Genomic DNA, 19985 nt, shown 5'->3' on the forward strand with positions numbered 1-19985 from the left:
GCAAAATTTTGCTACCAAATGCAGCTTTATCTGCAACAAAAGTTGGAACGTCTCTTTTATTTTAACCTGCCCTTTTCTTTCTCCTTGTCCTTCTGCTCTGTGATTTCCTCTTCTGTCCCTCTCTACTTTTTTCCTGCCGCCCCAGCTCAGGTGCTTTAGATGTTTATATATGAGATACCGGAGCAGGCAGACATCGTTTTACTACTGTTTTTGGTTATTTTATAATAAATAACCACGTGCTAATACTACGAAACCATTGCCTGCGATTTTTCCTGCCATGAAGGCAGAGATTAGTGCTCGAAGACTGCGGCCTTTGCTTTTGTTACAAGAGACTGTTAAAAGTAGACTGTTGTCAGTTCGACCAATGTAATACTATACATATGTCTGAAGGTTAGACCAGAATTGGTGAAACCAGGTTCGTTAAGTGTAACAGCCGTCAGGATGGTGCAACATATGAGGACTACTGTGTCGGTCAGAGCGTTACAGAGGAAGCGTACTCGTAGGGGTGTTTTCTTGACAGAGGCATCTGTTAAGGCCACGTTTCCCGCTGACGTCGGTGTCGGCGTAACACGTCGCAGTGATTGGTCACGATGGGGCGACGTCATGCACGACGTCATGAGAACGCGGCAGGAATATTGGTCAGAATTCCGCTCAGCACTCCGAACACAATGACGTCATGAGTGACATCGCTGTTTCATGGATGGATTTATCCATGTGATCCATGCATCCAGGTATTCAAACGGTGACTTCAGTACTCAGAGTTACTAAAGGCTGCCTCTGGCATCGGCATTTCACATCACCCAAGGTGTCGCTGAATTCCCATTGTCGCAAGAGCGAGAATCAGATGAATCTTGCAGCGCTGGTTTTAACCGTCCCATTCTTTTAGCTCAGGCGTTGGTGTTGTAGGCCTCCATTGTAGGTGTCGTGGCCCCATGGACAGTGGGGTCCCTTGCTCTAAGCCTCTAAGGCGTTGAGCAGGGATAAGTGTCAACATTCTCCGCGCACTGCCTTGCATGTCTCTTAAGAAATAGCGAAGTACGGGGAATTAGATATGAACTCATCCGCATGCCCATTAGCCACTCTAGGGTGCACTAGGCCCCTTTCTCTCATTCCTTTGTGCAGTGTTATGGACCGCGAGCAGTCTTCATTTTGGGCTTTACGGCGGCTAGCTTCTACCCTTTCGGGGAAATGCTGTTGCTCTGCGATCGACCTCCTGCCGCCCGCCAAATCCAGAGTGAATAAGATTTGTAAACTCGTAAACATATACGGATGTCTCTCTCAAGGTTTTTGACCTCAGCATTCAGCATATGGCGAGATTGGTGAAAATTCGCATTGCCAACTATCGCAATCGTCATCTTTATGAGCCTAACTGCTTCCATTGTAGGACAAATGCCCCTCCTGTATCTCTGCGTTTAAACCTGTTTGGTGTGTATCTATATATACTGTATAAGCAGCTCAGGGTGGCCACACGTGCAGTCGAGTAAGCTCTTATTTGAGGTGTTTTTCTTTTTTTTTTTTTTCTTTTGAACAATTGGACCGCCGAGGCAGACGCTCCATACGCCGTCCCAGGGCGCAAATGGGCGACGCCATTGCCCTTATGTCCGAGTAAGCGCGGTACCTTTAAACTACTGCGCGCTGCACTGCGCGCACTGTAGCTGCTCCCTCGGCCTTGCACGTCAATGGAGTCACACGATCCAAGCGGCGACTTCCATCTTGCTCTCTTTGCTTCCCCTCCTTCTCCCATCCTTTGCACTTTCTTTTTTCCTCGGGATGTCCGGAACGATTTACGGCCTGTCCCAGCTAATTTGACGCGGCCGGCTTTGCTGCCTTGCGCGAGGTTCGAGCAGGTCTGCCCTTTCGGGGGCTGCTGCCTCTTCCTCTGCGATCGAGCTACAAGCCTGCACACACGCTCGCGAAAATTTTTTTTTTATTTATTTTCTTCCTTTCGTCGAGGCCTTATTTTCGGATCGCGGCCGACACGTCGTATCCAGTTCCGGTCTGTCCGACGCCGTTCGCTTCCAGCCTTTATTGTGTTTATTCTGCCTCCCTTGTAATGCGAATTTTACCACCCTATCGGTTTCGGCGATGGTGTCCACTCTGATATTTCTTCAATACGCTGGCTCGTCTTTTTGCGTTTGTGTTGTTTCTAGATTTTGTTTTTTTATTTGCGCTGCTAAATGATGCTGGCGAATGTTAACTAGACCACTACCAATTAATGAAAACCATCGCGCCAGCGGGGAGAAGCTGGGGCGGTCCGATATATCGAACGTATAGCATACCAGGTTCTCGAAGTACAGGGCTTCGTTTACACGTTTAAATGGACGTGCGGTGCAAGAAAGTTCGTCGCCTGAGACTTGATTGTTCATTAAAGAGACCCACAGATCGCCGGTATCAAGGTGTCCTTCATTACGCCGAACCAGATTCAGATGAACGTATCCGTGGCAGCATTTGTCATTGCTCTGTATCTAGTTTTTACATTGCCATCGTAGCCTTTTGCTTTCGGACCACTTCTTTTTTAATCGTGAGCAACTTTGTTAACTTTAACAAGGTTGTAGAATCCTATAATCACTGATACTGACATGTAGCGGCCAGGATTTCTAAATTAACATTAATGATTTTTTATTTTTCTTTACTGCATAAGTTTCCTGCTTGATTACCTTGAGCAGTCAGTTAACAAATATGGACGCATTTCCTTCCAAAAGGCAACCAGAGTTCCATTAGTGGCTTTTTAAAGCATCGAACCTTTTATTTAGTCAAGACCCATCCCGCTTGCTGACGTATAGGGCGCATGTATTAATTAGATCGTGCATCGCACACGTATGTGCGTGACGTGCGATGTGTTCTTCCACATATGCGAGCCTCCCTCACAAGTCGCTTATATGTAGAAGATTTCTCAAATGCTTTCGCATTGCTGATGTTTATTTAGTTACTTGAGTTGTGAATTGTAAGTTGCCTGCTGAACGCGAACGCCTAAAAGGTGCCGGCCTTGCGCACAAACTCCCGTTGCGTGGGCAGATTTGAAATTTCTTCTTTTAATTGGCGTCTTCTGTTGCATTTATGAACCGCTCGCCAAAGAATATGTTCTGCCTTTGAACTCCTTCGACTGAAAGCTCGTTAACGAGCCGTTCACATAATGTGCTTTAAGAATGATGTACGGAAATGTCCACATCTGATCTATAAGGTTTCCGCTATCAAGCTGAAATTATTTTTTTCAGTCATCGAGGGCCTAAGAAGATGCAGACAACGGTGCTAGCGAATATAACGAGTCAGAATTGATTGATTAAACTATATTGGAGGTCAAATAAAGACTCGGCATTCATTGCCCGCTCTGATGAAGAGCTTGCCTTTTGGCGTAATTGTGAACGATTATCGATAACGCACTGAAATTGTTTGTTTCAAAGGTTCGAACTAAGAAAGTGAATATTATGATGCTTTACATATATTTTAGCTCTAGAGCTATTGGAGCGCATCAGGAAAAAGGCAGAATATAATTATCAATTAGGTTATTAACAGCTTTAATTAAGCGGTAGCTTTAATTTAGTCGAGTTCGATAAACGCCACCAGCTATACATTTTTTTCAAAGGGATATTGAATCTTCGATATAAGCAAGAATTCGTTATATTCGTGTGTGACTCTGTAGGCATAATTCGCCTAATTCGGCCTTATCGACGCTTGGCTTTATATTGCTGATTTCTAAATCCATCATGCGCACGGACGCACACAAGCAAGCAGTCCTATACCACGAGAAAGCGTGGTTCTTGACAAACTGCACAAAATTTCTCCCGGGTGCAATCTATACGGCTGCCGCCAGCGCTGGCGCGCTACTCCAGGGTCTTTTTACCTTCGAGTATGCGCACGCTTCCGCATTGCGCTACCAAAGAAAGAAGGGATTCCCGCGAGAGGTCGGCGCGAACTGTCCTGCCAGTAGCCGGTAGAATAAAATGCAGTCTAGCTCAGCTCAGGTCAGTGCTATGTCGCCCAGCTCTTTTCACTCTGCGCCCCTTCTGTGTCTCGCAGTCGGCGGCAGCGATCGGGGCACGCTCGTTGGCCTCCGATCATCAGTTACCTCTCTCAAGCGTCCCGAGTCGTGGACCAGACGCCCGAATCTACGGCGGCCGACCCCGTTCCTTGTTCCTCGGCAGCAGGCGGCCGTGCCGACGGAGGGGCGCGCTTCCGCGCTGCGGCGGCTTAATTACGGAGGCCCGTCATACGAGGCCTTTCTCCTTGCCCTTGTGTGCGTATCTGAGTGACAAAGCAGTCTGCCGGAAGGGCAGTAACCCTTTCTCTGTCGCCACGGGTGTGTATGCTTCGTTTTAGCGCTACCCGGTCCCCACCCGGCTCGCTTGCTACGATCGATAGACCGTGGCGGCGGCGCTTCTGACGCGTGGCACGGGCGCGCTCGCACAAAAGGGCTGCGCCCGTGCCGCACCCAACCCTTCGACGCTTGCCGGCTCCATGCGAGGCCCGTCATTAGGGAGCTTTATCGTGGCCAAGGCGTACTAACGCAGACGTTGGTACAGCTGCGCATGTGCGGCAGGAATCTGGATAGTAGGGAGTTTGTCGGTGCCGTTACATTGGCGCTAAGACAGTTCTCTATTCGGACCTAACGTTCAAAACGACGTCTTCGGTCTGACAGCGATCGGTGTTTGTGTCAGGGAGGCTGCAGACATCGCGAAGTATCTTATGTAGGCGGATGCGATGCTGCTATCTCTCTCTCTCTCTCTCTCTCTATCGTCCCCTGGATGAGGGTGAGACATCTGGAAATGCCCAGAAAGCCCCCCCCCCCCCCCCCCCCCCCCCCCCCGTTTTCTATCCCGGCAGAGTTTTGCTCACTAGCATATAGCACAGCCTAGTTTGTCGTTGTAGCTGGAAACGTCACTATTTAGTGCTTGGAGTGTACTAATTGTCCACCTTTTTTATTTCTTTGTCTTTGTACTTTCTCTCCGGCAAGCAAGACGGGATTTCGGCGGCTTTACTTCCTTCCCACTTTATTGAGAGACTTAGCTGAGATGGACAGAAGTGACCAGCGGGTAGACACGCAGCTAGGAATATTTTTCGAGAAAAGCCCGAGGTAATTTGCTGCACTGAACCGTGGAAGGAAAGAAGAGGGCAGGAACATTCCCTACAAGTGCAATGCTTAGATGCCAAGTACCAAGTCCATTTGAACAACGGAGTGTGTGTGTATAAGGGGGGGGGGGGGGGGGACTCCTCTCACACCCATATGCGTGCTTTCCAGTGGGACAGACAAGATAATTTCAGGTGAACTAAAGTACTACTGGACAGCCTGATAATGCAATCGCTGAGCCGCCTAATAACTGTATGACGTACTGATTCAAGCATCCTGGTGGCCTCTTTGTTAATAATTGCTTTCATTGTCTTCTTCCACAACACTCTTCGTGCGCCTCTGATTTTTCTGTTAGTCCGCAGGGCGCCATAACAGGCCGCTTAAACGCGCAAGTAACTAAACTTTCCCATCAGTTGTGGTGAGGCATTTATTTAGCAGTTAACACTGCGAATGCCACTGTATTGAACAATATACTTCACTGTGGTAGTAATGGCCGATTCTTCTCCGCTTTCAGCAGGAAGCGCTCTTCTTTGTTGTCTTCAAATAAGAAATCATGTGAGATAACGGTAAGGCAACATGAGTCGCTAGTATTTTTCTGTCATGCTTTGGGACTAATGCTTAGTGCAAGACGCCACAGGGGCGTTCGGTGACTCTGCTAAGGTATACATGTATACTTCCCGGCGTTCTCGAGCTGGATGAAATGTCATGGCGTAGCCACTCCAGCCGATTTCAGTTCCAGATTTTTCCCACTGTATTTATTGTAAGGAGCTCGTGCGAATGGCGGTCCGTATAGACGGTTAATCCTTTAAGGCGCTTTGCATACGATTTTGTATAAAAAGGACTCTCATATCTAAAGAAAAATGGAGGCGAAAAGAAAGGCGCCCGTGTGCTGTGCGATGTCAGTGCACGTTAAAGAACCCCAGGTGGTCGAAATGTCCGGAGTTCGTCCACTACGGCGTCTCTCATAGCCTGAGTCGCTTTGGGACGCAAACCCTACAAACCAAACTAATTAGCATTCATCATGACGGAAATAAAATGGTTTTGTGTGCCAGATAGCTAACACAGTTCTTCACTAGAGTTTTTCCACTAAGAATATATATATATATTTCACGATTTGTGGCGTAACGTCTATTTCCAGGCAGAAACCGATACGTGTATTCGTCCCCTGTGTTTACATGACAAGCCTTTTACTTTGACGTTGCTGTCTCTCCATCAGTCACGAATCAGCGCACGGTATTTTTCACATGCTTGTAAAAAATTTCCCACTGATACTTTCCACTAGAGAACTGACAATTTATCTTTCTTGCTGCCTGAATATACCATTTAAGCGGCAAATTATTTTTGTTCTGCGGAACAAAAAATAAAAAATAAAAAACAAAAACAAAAACAAAGACGCCTGAAAGGGTTAAGCTGGTCCTGCCATCTTTATCAATCGCAAGCTTGAATATCCGTTAGCGGTAAATGAAACGTCCACGCACATGATCGACTAAATAGATAGATGACTAAATAATTAAATACAATAAAATACAAATAAACACGCAAACAATAAATAGAAGGCAAAAATTAGAAACTAAACAAAAAATGAAAAATATAAATACTGATAAAATAATAAAGTAAAAAAAAATTAAGGCAAAAGTAAAGTTGTACACGTCGGACAAGTAACGAAACGCAGAGCGAGCTCACAACGGAACTGGGAACGGAACTCGCAAATCTTCCGCGTTTGCGCACCTAACGAGACTTGATTGCACCACTGTAATTTTTATAGAATGAGTATAGGAAGAGAAACCAACTGTATAGGCTGCTACGAACACTGGCGTAGGCTATGGATACATTATTCGGACAAAAATTGAAAGCCACGCGCGGCGCTTTGGGGGCTAAATGCCATTTAGCGCTTCCGCACTCGTTAATGCAACGACACTTCCACAATTAAGCTGTACCAGGGGCGGGGCGGTTAATTTGCATGGGACGTAGATGCCCTGCTGAGTTTTTTTTCGAGGCCGAAGATTTTGGGCGGCGACGCCCACTTTCCTTTGCGAGAGTTTTACTTATTCGCTTTTCAGTGAATTCAGCTGGAAGGCACTGATACTCACCAGTGTGCCCGGCGTCGCACGAGAACAAGAAGGAAGCGACAGCGGGAAGTTGACGCATTTCCTTTCTATATATATTATTTTTTTCGGGCAGAAATAGCGAGAAATGAACACGGGAAATGAACGCGGCTCGGTTAATCTCGGTCGTATACGAAGGAGCGGATGCCATCTCGTGATGGATGATGGAGCGGCGGCCGCGATGCCGTTTCTGCCAGTTAGCCACCGATGTGCAATGTCGCCGCCCCGTTCCTGCCGATAAATTACTATCCTTTCGTGACGTCACGTCGGCGCGTCGCGGGGCGCGTTAGCTATACTGCGCTAAGCGAAATTACTCTTCATTTACGTTTTGATTTTATTTTGCTAAAGTTTAGTCCTGAAGTCCACTGGGGTCATTAATGGATATGTTATCGCATGGATGGGCCATTATTTCCCAAGTAGCGCAACAGCATTCGACCAATACCGTCTCAGCATCGAAAAATATTGGCACAAATATCGTACCTCTATTGGCATTCGACCCAAATTCAACCCGAGCCAATATATAGTCGGGCTATAAACAGATGCAGGACCTATATTTGCATACCTACGATGCTGGTTTTCCATGTTTCAAACCGATATTTATATATATTCCTATTGACTGGCTGTTCTATATTGGCACCCAACCGTATTTGTCGGCTATCGTAATATTTTCCATCGGATGTTGTTAACTGGCTTCTGAATATTTTCATGCTATGAAATTCATTGGCACCGCAATATTTGTAAGCCAAGCCTACCTACTGGCATGCATAATGTTAGTATCGGGATTTATATACTGGTTTCATGTTTTCTTCCCAATCCGTTGCTTGGAGGCATTCGCATGTATAGAGCTGTTTGTGTAACTCATTGAGAAAATGCACTGGAGCCAAACCAGAGATATGTATTGTGAGTGAGATTTCTTTACCCAATAATAAAATAGCGCGCATTTGGCCCAGAGGTTTGAGTAAAATCGGGTGCGGAAGTTGTGACCGGTGCCAGGCTCACTGGAAAGTACAGTGGCGATGTAGGAGAAGCAGCATCTGTATTTAGGTCCCTGGTGAGTGTTGAGTTTTCAAACGGCAGCGCCGGTCCAAGAGCAGGGCAAGGGGCAAAATGGTGGGCAGTTCCAGATACCGTCAGAGAACTCAACCAGATGTCTCCTTCAGCCTTTACTGCGGTCGATTGCTCCGAGAATTCATCTGATGATCAACACCTATATTTCAGCGATGTCGATGTCGTCCTTCTAATAGATATGGCATCTGCAGAAACAGAGATGATCAAAACAAATTGAATCCCGCTATAACGAAATTCACGGTGCACGAAAAAAAATTCGTTCTCGCGGAACTTCGTTATCGCAAAAATTTGACGTGAAACGCAGAAAGAATTGCCCAAGCAGCAGCAAAGGCGTTTAATGCCAAAAATCTGTAAGCTTGGTTTGCTTACGCTTCACGGCGAGCAACGCCGTCACGCGATTTTCGCACTCGGTCAGCAAACCCATTGCAACATCGTCGTCTCGGACAGCAACGAAATTCCTGATGACATCAAAAGCGTCCATCACCTGTACGGCGGTTGCCGCAGCCGGCGCTTCCTGTACGTCGTCGTCTTCTTCATCGGAAGAGTCCTTATCATTCCGGGCAGCTTTTATGATCTGCTCATCACTCACATCTTCGTGAACAACAACACAAGCGTCAGCGCCGATGTATTCGTCGAGCTCGAGATTAGGCGGCATGGTTCCTATTTCTCCCAGCGTTTTCCAGGCGGCCGCGATCCCCGGAGCCGGTGACGCCTCTTCGTCGTCGTCTGTAACGCCTGGTGTTAGGCCAGCAGAGTGTACGGGTCGACCTTCGTCAAATCCGGCGTGCCTGAAACAGTTCACAATTACTAAGCGCCCCAGTGTGCTCCAGGCAGCAGACAATCTGCAGTGCCACGTACAAGTCCACCTTCGTGTCTCGGCCGGTTTCAGTGTTAAAAAGCAGCCGCTGAATTAACCTCCCGCGGTAAGCGCGCTTCAGGCTAAGAATCACGCCCTGATCGAGAGGCTGTAAGACAGACGTGCAATTGGGAGGGAAAAACCTCAGCTCCGTGTTAGTGAGCTTGACTTCGTCGGAGTGATGCGCTGAACAATTGTCCAAAAGCAAGCAAACTTTACGGCCCTGCCGCTTCATGTCGCGGTCGAATGCCATCATCCACTCGGTGAAAATAGCGCGGGTCATCCATGACTTGTTGTTCGCCTTGTACTGCACAGGTAGGCTACGAGTTCCCTTAAAACAGCGCGGCTTAGCACTTTTGCCTATGACTAACGGCGGACGCTTGTCCGAGCCATCCATGTTTGTGCAAAGCAGCACTGTGATGCGTTTTTTGCTGTGTTTGCCGCCGTGACAGCGCTGCCCCTTGAAGTCGAGCGTCCTAGCCGGCAACATCTCGTGTCGGCGTTGTAAATGTCTGCAGGCGCGAAGTTGCTTAAAATTCCGGCCATGTTACTCGCCTTCCAAGCAGCTGCTCCGTCCACGTCTGCTGACATTGACTCGCCGCACAACACTTTTCCAACGATGTTATGGCGGGCCTTGAAACGGTTTAGCCAGCCAATGCTGGCTTTAAAATCATCAATGCCAAGTAGGCATGCACAGTTCAAGGCTTTCTGCTGGACGATGCTTCCGGACAGGGGGACGTTGCTGGCTCGTGCTTCCACAAACCACGCATGCACTGCTTTGTCCAACTCTTCATGGAGGGGCCGCGTCACCTTTTTGTGCTTCGAGGATGTGCCTGAAGCAAGTGCCATTCTCACGCTGTCCTTATTGCCTAGAATCGTTGACAGCGAACTTGCAGGAATTCCGAAGTCTTCAGCAATTGCCGCTTTCTTCCTTCCGCTTTCTGCTTGGGCGATTATTTGAGCTTTTTGCTCAAGGGAAAGAGTTTTGCGTTTTTTCACTTGCGTTGCCATCGTGTCCTGCGGATGAAAACTCGTCGTTGTCGAAGAGAAAGGCAGCGAGTGAACAACGCGACCACGACACAAAGCCAAAATGGCGGAACTGCAATCACGTGATTTCATGCTTAATGTGGCTTTGGATTTGACTTGGACTTCTCGCCAATAAAACTAGTTTCGGTTTCGATTTTGAACGCGAAAATTTCGTTGAAGCGGAAACGCTCTGCAAAAATGGTTCGTTGTGCAGAGAAATTTAGGCCATTAATTCTTATAGGATACTCGCGGGGAATAAAAAATTATTCGTTGTCGCGGAAATTTCGTTGTGGCGGTATTCGTTGTGGCGGGATTCAACTTTTGCGCGGCTCCCCACGCGCACTTATTGTTGTCATAGATGCGTCAGGGAAACCTCAGCAGCAGTCTACATGTCGCAACCTTGCAGGACGGGTAATATATGCTTAATAATTTTCTTTTGCAGCGAAGTTTCTAAGTTTATAGTCACACTACCAGGGATATAATTTTGCGTTTTGGCGTTATAATGCGAGCGCGACATGGGAACAATGATCGAGATAGAGAAGCTCGTAGTACAGTAAGCATCAAGATAAGTTCCTTCCTTGCAAAAATAGCCTCCTGTGCTGCATATTAAAGTCAAGCGCGTGCGAATTTAGTAAACATGTCGCAGGTTACATTGCTGCTTTATTTCCGCTAATGCACAAAGCGGAGCGCTTTCCGTCTTAGAGCGGACCATATCGAACGTCGGGCAACCGCAGACAATTAGTGGGGACAAAATGCAGGACACGTTGACGTAATTTATTTCAGGCGCGTGGCAAAGTTAATGTGCAGCAACAGAATTTACGGTCATAAAACACGTGAAGAGGTCCAAGGGGGAATAATTATTGCGTAGTTTCACGGAAAAGAGACACTGAGGCAGTTTGACTGCTAAGAGGCATTGGACATCCGTTACGCTTTAAAGAAGATTAAAAGCGCTATTAGAAGGTAATGCGCTGGTCAATAAATAAATGCAGAACTGTTATAAGCTGAAGTCAGTTATGACTATCTTATACAAGAGAGAGAGAGAGACAACTTTATTTGCCCCAGATGTCGTGAATTAGGGCAGGTGGGTCCTGTGTGGCTCCCAGGTGGGAGTGACATCCTGGGCCCACGAAATAAGCGCAAGTTGAGTGTTCTTGTGTGGCTTGCTAAGGAGTTGGTGCCAGCTTTCCGCAGAGGGAGCTGTGAGGAGGGCCTTTGGGGGCGGGTTATTTTCGCATCCCCAGAGGACGTGCGCCTGAGTGGCGGGTTCTCAGTTGTTGCAATTTGGACATGTGGGGTCCTATTCCCCGTTAGTAATTAGTGATAGCCTGGCGTGACTAAGAATTGAGTGTGTCTGTAATCTGCGGAGCAGGGTGGCTTGTGCTCGGTCGAGGTCGGGGTGGGTAGGCGGGAAAAGGCGTCGCGTCTCTTTGTGAAAATTGGTAATTCCGGCGAAAGTCTGGGGGGCTTCAGCGAGTGCGTCTGGATGCGTGATCTGCCCGGATTGTTAATCCTCGGGCAAGTTGGTCGGCCCCATCGTTTCCAGAGTTGCCCGCGTAGGCGGGTACCCAGACTAGGTTGATTTTGTGGTCAGGAGTGCAGCCGCACAGGATGCGTGCAGCAGGAAGGCAGATGTAGCCTGCCGAGAAATTTAGAATTGCTCTTTTTGAGTCACTGAGGGCTGTACGCGTACGCGGGTCAACGATGGCCAGCGCTATCGCTGTTTCTTTTGTTGCGGTGGGGGAGGAGGCGCGCACCGTGGCGGCGGAGATAAGGATAGATTGCGGTGTGGTAGCACAGGCCACATAGGTTGTTGCATCTTGCCTTGCCGCGTCCATGTATGTTGTGTGTTCGTCGGTATGGTAGGTGTCATCGAGTGCTCTGGCTTTGTGCTGACGGCGCGCGTCGTGTCGGCCAGGGGGCATGTTTTTTTGGTAGCGGTTTGACAACGAGGTGGCTGTGGGATGGGGATCGCCTATTGTGTTGACGTTTAACCGGTCAAGGATGAGACGGCCGTGATTTGTCCTGGAGAGGCGATGAATTTGTGCTGTCTTGTGTGCTTCTATAAGTTTGGAAAGAGTGTAGTAAATGCCCAGTTGGAGGAGGTGTCGTGTACTAGCATATTGTGGCAACCCTAGGGCAGCCTTGTACACCGAGCGGATGATGCTGTTAACTGCCTCATCTTTTTAGCGAAGGTGATAGTAGGGATGGGAGTATACTAGGAATGCCTGTGTTAGCCGGCAGAGGTCATCCTCCATCATGCCTCTACGAAGTGTGGAGATGCGGCGGATAAGGCCGATTATTTGGTGAGCTATGGTGTGGAGGCGTTGTATTACTTCCGAGTTCTGTGTATTGTTCTGTATTAGCATGCCCAGGACACGAATGGTCTAGACGGAAGGTATAGGGTGTGCGTCGATGTGGAGCGTGATCTTATATAAAGAAGCACCTGCTACCGCTCCACGCAGCTCCGATTGGCTAAATGCTTGGTTTAATTCTCTGCATGCTTCATCACGACAGCGATGTTGATGATACTCAAGGTATTGTATATTGCAGTCGCCGGAGTGATGGACAGCGATGTTGCAGATGATGCTGACCCTGAAAGCAGAATTTAAGATCAGATGGGCATTGCAAGCAAAAAGAAATGAAACCTTCATGCAGAAACGGATCAGTCTAAATCAGATTTCTGGTCATACAAAATGAAGTTGGAGTTAACAGGATTCTATGCGTATGTCAAATATTAATTGATCAAGAGTGCGAAGTTGTAACACAGCACCGCGTATGTGTACGCTCCGAGTCTGATTAGAATAGTAAGTGATTTTCTTTTGCAAAGCAGACCTCAAAACAAAATGTCGTACTGAACAGCCTTCAGGCTGGAAAATTCTCGTCAGGCTACAAAATTTTATTCCAGAAAATCATAACGTTCAATCAATAACATCTGCGCAGTTTTGGAGCTAACTGCATCTGTCAAAAACGCGAATTTTTATAATAAACAATACTATAGTGTACAGCAAATGGAACCCTAATTTTGGTATCAAAAGTGAAATACTCCGAACTAAACCGACTGAGCCAAAAGTAACTCTGTCGACCATCGTTAGCGATTACCTTTATGGTAATGGCGTAAAAAAGAAAAACTGCTCCATGTCGCTTGCTTTGGATGCTGTCCCTCAGAGCGAATATATGGTCTTTTCTACGCGTATATGCAAAAATATTAGGATATGCTCAGGAGCTCAAAAAAAAAAAAAAAAAAAAAAAATCTGTGTCTAGAGAATCAGGCAAATAGCTTGATAAAAGGCAGAACTAAATAGTTAGAAAACGGAGTTACATCTGCTAAAATAATAAGCGAACTTTTGTGTACCTTTAGAGACTAAGCAGGGATAAATTATATTATTTTTTGCATTCTGCAAAACTTTAGCCATGAATGTGTATACAAAACGCAACCTTTAAAATAGAACCAAGAAATATACTCACTCACTTGGCAGCTAGTGCTGATAGGCGTATTGATGGAATGTAAAAATTTGGTTGGGCTCAGAGAGGAAAGTCTTGGGCCGCAAAGGCACATCCGTGTTCCACCATCCATTTTTTCAGCCGGCCGCGGCGCGCACGAGTGCTGGCGCGAGGCACAGTGGAGCGTGCAGCGTGGGGCTCGTTCGTAGAGTGTGAGAGGAGTGAAAGGAGCAAATAATGCATTAAGGGTCAGTTAACTGTTGAACGAGGCTAGCGCATTCCCTGAGCAGTGACATGAACAAAGGAGGGGGAGGGGGGTCGGGGAGCCAGTACTGCTACCAGGGGTCTTAATTGCTTCAACAAGTTGGGGTTAGATGGAGGAGGGGAGGGGGTTGGTGGCAGAAAAGAAAGAGATGTCCATCGCGCTTTGACGGCGAGTGCAGTGCTTGCACCCAGTCTTTTTAAAGAATTCGCGACAAGATTTTTCGTGCCGCGTTCAAGTGCAGGCGTCTTGCGGATAGCGTCTGCTGGAGCTGACTAGCACAGAGCGCCCGGAACCGAGCAAGCGTCTTGGTTCAACTGTGCTTTCGAATAAGAAAATATAACAAAATAATTGGAGATTTGGGAAGTGTTATGTCATCGCCGTAGAGCGCATTCAGTTAACTTAGAAAAATTTGCGCTCAGATATTACTTCCGCGATCTTGTGAGGCCTAAATATAAAGGAAATATAAAGGGATGGAAGTACGGTGTAGTGTACTTTGTCTTTACATTCTACATACACCTATCTGCTAGCAAGTATCGGGAATATAATTTGCTGACATAATTCTCGTGAATGGGCTTATAGTTATCTGCGCTGTTGGCTGGAACAGTGAGCAATAAAAAAATGTATGCCAATAAATATGAACACATTTGTTGTATTTTGATAAGGTATCCAGCCCAGGTATATGGATACAGCTAGCAATATTTGTAATCTGCATTTCTTGCAAGCTAAAAAAAAAAAAAAAGAGGAAAAGTGCGATAGCGCACATCCAAATGTGCCCGGAGAAAACCGGGGCGTCGCTTTTCTTTATGAGATGCAGCTGAAATACCACTGGCAAATTTCATCAGAGTAACGTCACGTGTGAGCTTGTTCGAGACGAACTGGCCGCGCTAACTGCGCCAACGTGTTCTCTTCCTGCATAAATCAAAGCATGGGGACAGTGATATTTTCTTTATGATTTGTTGTCACAAATTTTTGATTGTGTGCAATGACGCTTGTCTTACTCTTTATAAATTTCACTTTCCCATTGTCATCTTTCCTTCAGTTTTAAACTATGTCCATTGTGTTATTTTTCTTGTGCGCAGTCCAGCGCCATCCCTGTAAAGTGCGTCGTCAAATGTATGTTGCCGTTGTTTGTCAGGATGAAAAATATACAAATCTATCAGTAAAATATCTTTAAAGTATACTGCGCACGCACAAACAAGGACGAGAAAAGTACACACAACAAGCGCAGACTCGCGACTGAATTCATATGAAAAGAAGCTCATCCTAGGACCATACGCAGTTGAGAAATCTGCCTTCTTTTTTATAACGATTGATCGAACGGTCACTTATACAATCATCCCCACGCTTACTGATGAAAACCGCCTCGGCAAGTTCACGTGCGACCTGATCTCTGCCTCTCTTTAAAATTTTTGTTCTCGTTAACTTAGAAAAATTTAACTTTAAATTTAAAATTTAATGCTAACTTAGAAAAATTAGAGAAAGGTAGGCATGTATTATCGCGTGTAGCTTCCGGGCAAGCGCCGGAGTGCAGGGCTAAATTCGAGCCTGTCTTTCTTCGTAGAAGGCTGGTGCTCCTTAGGCGCCATTAAACTTGTTATGCTCTTCCACAGGTCAGGGAAACCTCATATACAATGCCCGTCTGACACCTGACATATGGGTTGGCATGACGCTTCACGCAGTTTTGCCAACAGTAATATAATTTGGCGCGGCTCATCTACACAGTTACAGATTTTCAACAATAAATAATCACAAGTACATCAAAGCTGTTTCGCAGGTACGCATATGAGCACAGGCAGACAGAAAAAAAGAAGTAATTGCTATTGTCAACCCTCTATTTAAATACTATGCAGTAAACTTGGAGACGGTCACATTTCTAGACAGCTCCAATTTGTAAAACTCTTCGAGCGCGTGTTTTACCAAAGGTTGAGCTCTAAATATTAATTTGCAGTGGTCGTATTCATGCGCAAGTATCACGATGGCCGCTTAAACGGCTCCAGCTATGACGAGGTGTTTCACGGTACTCCATGTGCCATTGGCATACTAGACAGGTCTTTACATTTCGCTTTTGGGTGCCGTAGTGGAACGTCCATATCAAAAGCTAACCGCGTAAGTTATGTTTTTCATGCACTGTCTCTGCCTTGTGTGCGTATTCACATGAATATAATGATAAATTTCGGGGAGTTGTTTCGTAAACAGCAGAGAATGCAATCGAATTGAGTAGCCTAGGGATGCGACTGCCTCTAGTTTTATAATATAACAATGCCCGGTAGCTAAAGTTGCCTGAATGTTCATGGACCACTATCAGATAAAGCGGACGAGAATTATTTCTGTAATTTGTGTACGCCTGGTTGCATAACCGACACACACGAGCAAGTTCAATGGGCTGCTTGTTGTTTGCTTAAAGCTTTCATGACTAATTTGGAACACCGATGGTCCTGGAGGAAGGTCTCATTATGATTATGAAAAGCCATATCTCAATCAACGGGACAGTGTTGTCAACAAGTGCATGTCAAAATACGTGATATGTTGGCAGTCTAAGGAGAAAATGTGGACCAACGCTCGCTAGCTGTCTAGCTAAATGACCGCGCAATGCTGATCAATATACGATGTACCTCATGTTGGCAGCGCGATCTTAATGAGAGAACAGTATTTGCCTGCATACATAAACGTATATCAGATGTTGGCAGTCATAAATGAGCGAACAATATTTGAAAATCTACACGAACGTATATGAATTGTTCGCATTCCAATCTAAATGAGCGACCAATATTTTCAGCGCACACGGACGTGTATGAAATGTTGGAAGACCGATCGATATAATAAACGATGTTGCCTTGCTCACACCAGCACATGCGAAATATTGGCAAGCCACACTTATAGCAGGACAATGTTTGCCACTGGTTTCCAGACATAGTGCCAATGTCAGCAAGCAATGGCATGTACCTGGTCCGTTGTGAAGCTTATAGAACGGCATGGTCAATATCAGAAAGATACCGGCAACAATGTGTCGCCCTTGGGCCGAGGCTTGCCAGCACATTTCTAATATCGGGCCGGTTAACAGTGCTACCTGGGTTGTAGCGCACGGATAACACCGGCACTAATTGCCAGCCAATTCCCAATATCTGGCCGGGACATGTTTTGCCTGATAATTTATTAATGTACATTAATTTCCTTAAGGTAGTCGTCTCGCTGTACGCAGGTAAGGTGAGCTAAAACATTATTAAGCGAAAAGGAGATGGGAAATGGGGAAGACACGAGCTTAAGGGAAACTGCCGGTTTTCGAATTCAGTGAGCTTCAAGGGGCCGAATGCTTAAAGTCTGTAAGTTAAACATGCCGACTGTTTCGGCGATAGCGTTTGTAACAGTGGCGTAATCGGTGATCAAGACCGCAATGGCTTTCAAGCTTCCGTGCACCGCAGAACACCGGACTGGGGGCGCGTGTTGACGTCATGTACGGTACCGGTACATTTCCTGCTTAGAAACGCTTACTTCGAAGAAGAAAAAAAAAAAAAAAACGCCACTCAAAGCAAAACCTTCGATCCGGTATCCAATGATGTATCGCAGGTTGTAGAATGTAGACATATTCAGGATGGTTAGGAACGATACTTCGAGCTTCTCACAGATACTGGGAAGAGCAGCCCGAGTTTTAATCGTCGATTACATCAATTTATTGAACGTTAGCGCTAAAAATCATCGCATGTTGTACCCAAATCCTATCCAAGTTTGAATCTTTGAATAACACGGAAATCTCAAAGCTATAATGTAGTTCCCTTCTAGCACCTTGCTACTTTTTTTGGTGTTCCTCCGCGATCCGGTATAGTCCTTTAGTGAACATTCTTGTGGGTACACTTACTTAGAAATTAATATATTTCAGGTTAATAATGTTCTTAGTTAATGTGCGCTGATGTATAACTTTCATGATGCAAGCTGCTGCGCTTTATTGAAAATAATTTTGAGAACAAGCAGTTAAAAACCTCGCTAAAGTTTTTGCTAACAAAATTTATTCTCTGGTTACTGTTAGCTATGTTGACGTTTGTCCGGTACCGGAAAGCGCATGAGAAATCTCGATACAAACCACTCAGTTTTAACTTGCGAAGTTCCCATTGTCACCGTTTTCAAGTGAATGGTGGTGCTGTGTAAAGCCTCTGAGATCCGCGCCCCAATACTTTCGTTGATGTGCACAATTTACTTCCAAAATCGGGCGGTATTGGCAGCACCTTTCTTTTGTTTTTGGTCTTCGTCCCGTGCTTTCCAGGCGAGAATAGCGCGACAAAGTTACCAAGTTTCGCATTTCTATCAGTTCTATATTCCGCGCACGTACATTGTCGGTATACAGCTTCAAACCAGAATTCCCAAAATTGGTAAGAGCCTGTCCGGCATCCTTCACGGTTTGACGCGGTAGCTTTGGTTTCTCCCTTCACATGCAACGTGTGTCGCTTGTGAGGATGCTTCACCGCATGACACGCTTAACAGCACTTGTGCGCGCACATATCCGGAGCTGTGGAAGAACTACGCGCGAATGGAAGCGTGGAAAACGCACAGTGCCGTCAGTGAGCCTCCGAAAACGTCGCTCAACTGTGACCAGTAGGCTGGCTGTGATGCGCGGCCGATAGCCGCTGTCGCCGCGGACTGGCTTGTACGGCGCGAAGCTCATAAACGCGAACTGAAACTAAGTAGACCTACTCTTGGAGGCCAGGCTGTCCGTTTGTTGTCGCGCCTGCCCTTCCGCACACGCAAGCGGTGGGCGGTCAACTCCGCAGCACGCAGTTTCGGTTTCAGTGGGACTGTTTTGAACATCGCTTAGCGTAACAATAGTACCTGGACGCTATACCTAATCGGCGCAGACTTGTAGCGTCCATCTGATGCCACAGCCTTACACGAGCGTTGGCTGGGACAGCACCGAATGCACGACTTATTCGTATTTCCGAAATAACGGGGATCGATTTTACGAGCTTTAAAGCTGAAGAGCTATTACGCCAGGTTTCGCTAAGGTCATTGCGCGGGACAGTTTGACCTCGAAACGGAGAACGTTCCGTTTAGTAGTAGGCCGTTAAACATTGCGTTGGCCAATTACCCCAACGACCTTGAGCATTGATCCTGTAATGACGCTCCGTGCTTATATATCTCTTGCACGTCATCGGTCATAAGACTGCATGCTTTGTAGGCCATGGGACCATAGACGTCACAGGTGTATAACAGAGACAAAGCCACCGCTCGCATTTAGTTTCGCTATTAAGTAGAACCCAGCGGAACCGCCTTCGACTACTCTGTGTCGTACATACGCAGCTCTGTAGCTACAGGTTTAGAAGAGTTAAACCTCCATAATTTTTCTGTGTTAGCCTCGGAGCTCACGAGGTTAGAAAGCAGGCGGCCGCCGCCACGACCGCTGCCCCACCATTTCGATGCCGGTTTGGTTTTACTGATTCTTGCATGATTTTACCTTGATTTATTTCACCATGTGCCGGGCGCCGGGCCACATAGGCTCGGCGGCGCTTTCTCCGAATTATCCTTATATATATACACATACAGGGGGGACAGCGGCCGATGTAGCTCAGTTGGAAGAGCACCGGACGCGATATTCGGAGGTCGTGGGTTCGGTTCCCACCATCGACACGTTGTTTTTCCTTCTACTTTGTGTTTACTGATCTTTCCCCTAAACAGATTACATTACTAATTTATGTGATTACCGGAGTAAAAATTAAAACAAACAAACAAGAAGGCAAAGTACAATCCCCACTGCTTTCTTTGGCCTCGCCGACTGTTGGCTTCTTTCCTTCATATATATATATACAAGTATATGTACAGTTCGAGTTACCCTGAAATCCTAATTATAAAGGTTCCAATTAACGAGCTTTCACCATGTCCATACCTTTTCCCCAAGCTCGGGTTCGTATAAGTGTAATATTTCTGCTTAAGTTATTCCTTATTTATAGCATTTTTCACTACGGACGTGGAACTGATTATGGTGCAGTGATTGCTAATGCTTCAAATGTTCGCAATCAGCTCTGCTCTGATTGCGCTCTGCTCTGTCGCTCTGATTGCGACAGCTCTGCTGTTCGGTCTGTTTTTTTTTCTTTCGCAAAATCAGACCCCCCCCCCCCCCCCCTTCTCCCTCCCCAAAAAATAGAGAGAGAGAGAAAAAAAAAGAACTGATTGAAC

The 19985-nt window shown here is 46.4% G+C and overlaps 1 protein-coding gene across 7 annotated transcripts in view; it reads left to right on the forward strand.

Moving 5' to 3' along the window:
* The window catches only part of LOC146208515 (uncharacterized), a 333102-nt gene that overhangs the window by 48561 nt on the left and 264556 nt on the right, over window positions 1–19985 (forward strand). The gene's annotated exons all lie outside the window — the stretch shown is intronic.

This window comes from Amblyomma maculatum, chromosome 1, assembly GCF_055883805.1.
Source record: "Amblyomma maculatum isolate TAMU_Amacu chromosome 1, ASM5588380v1, whole genome shotgun sequence".
NCBI classification, from domain to species: domain Eukaryota; kingdom Metazoa; phylum Arthropoda; class Arachnida; order Ixodida; family Ixodidae; genus Amblyomma; species Amblyomma maculatum.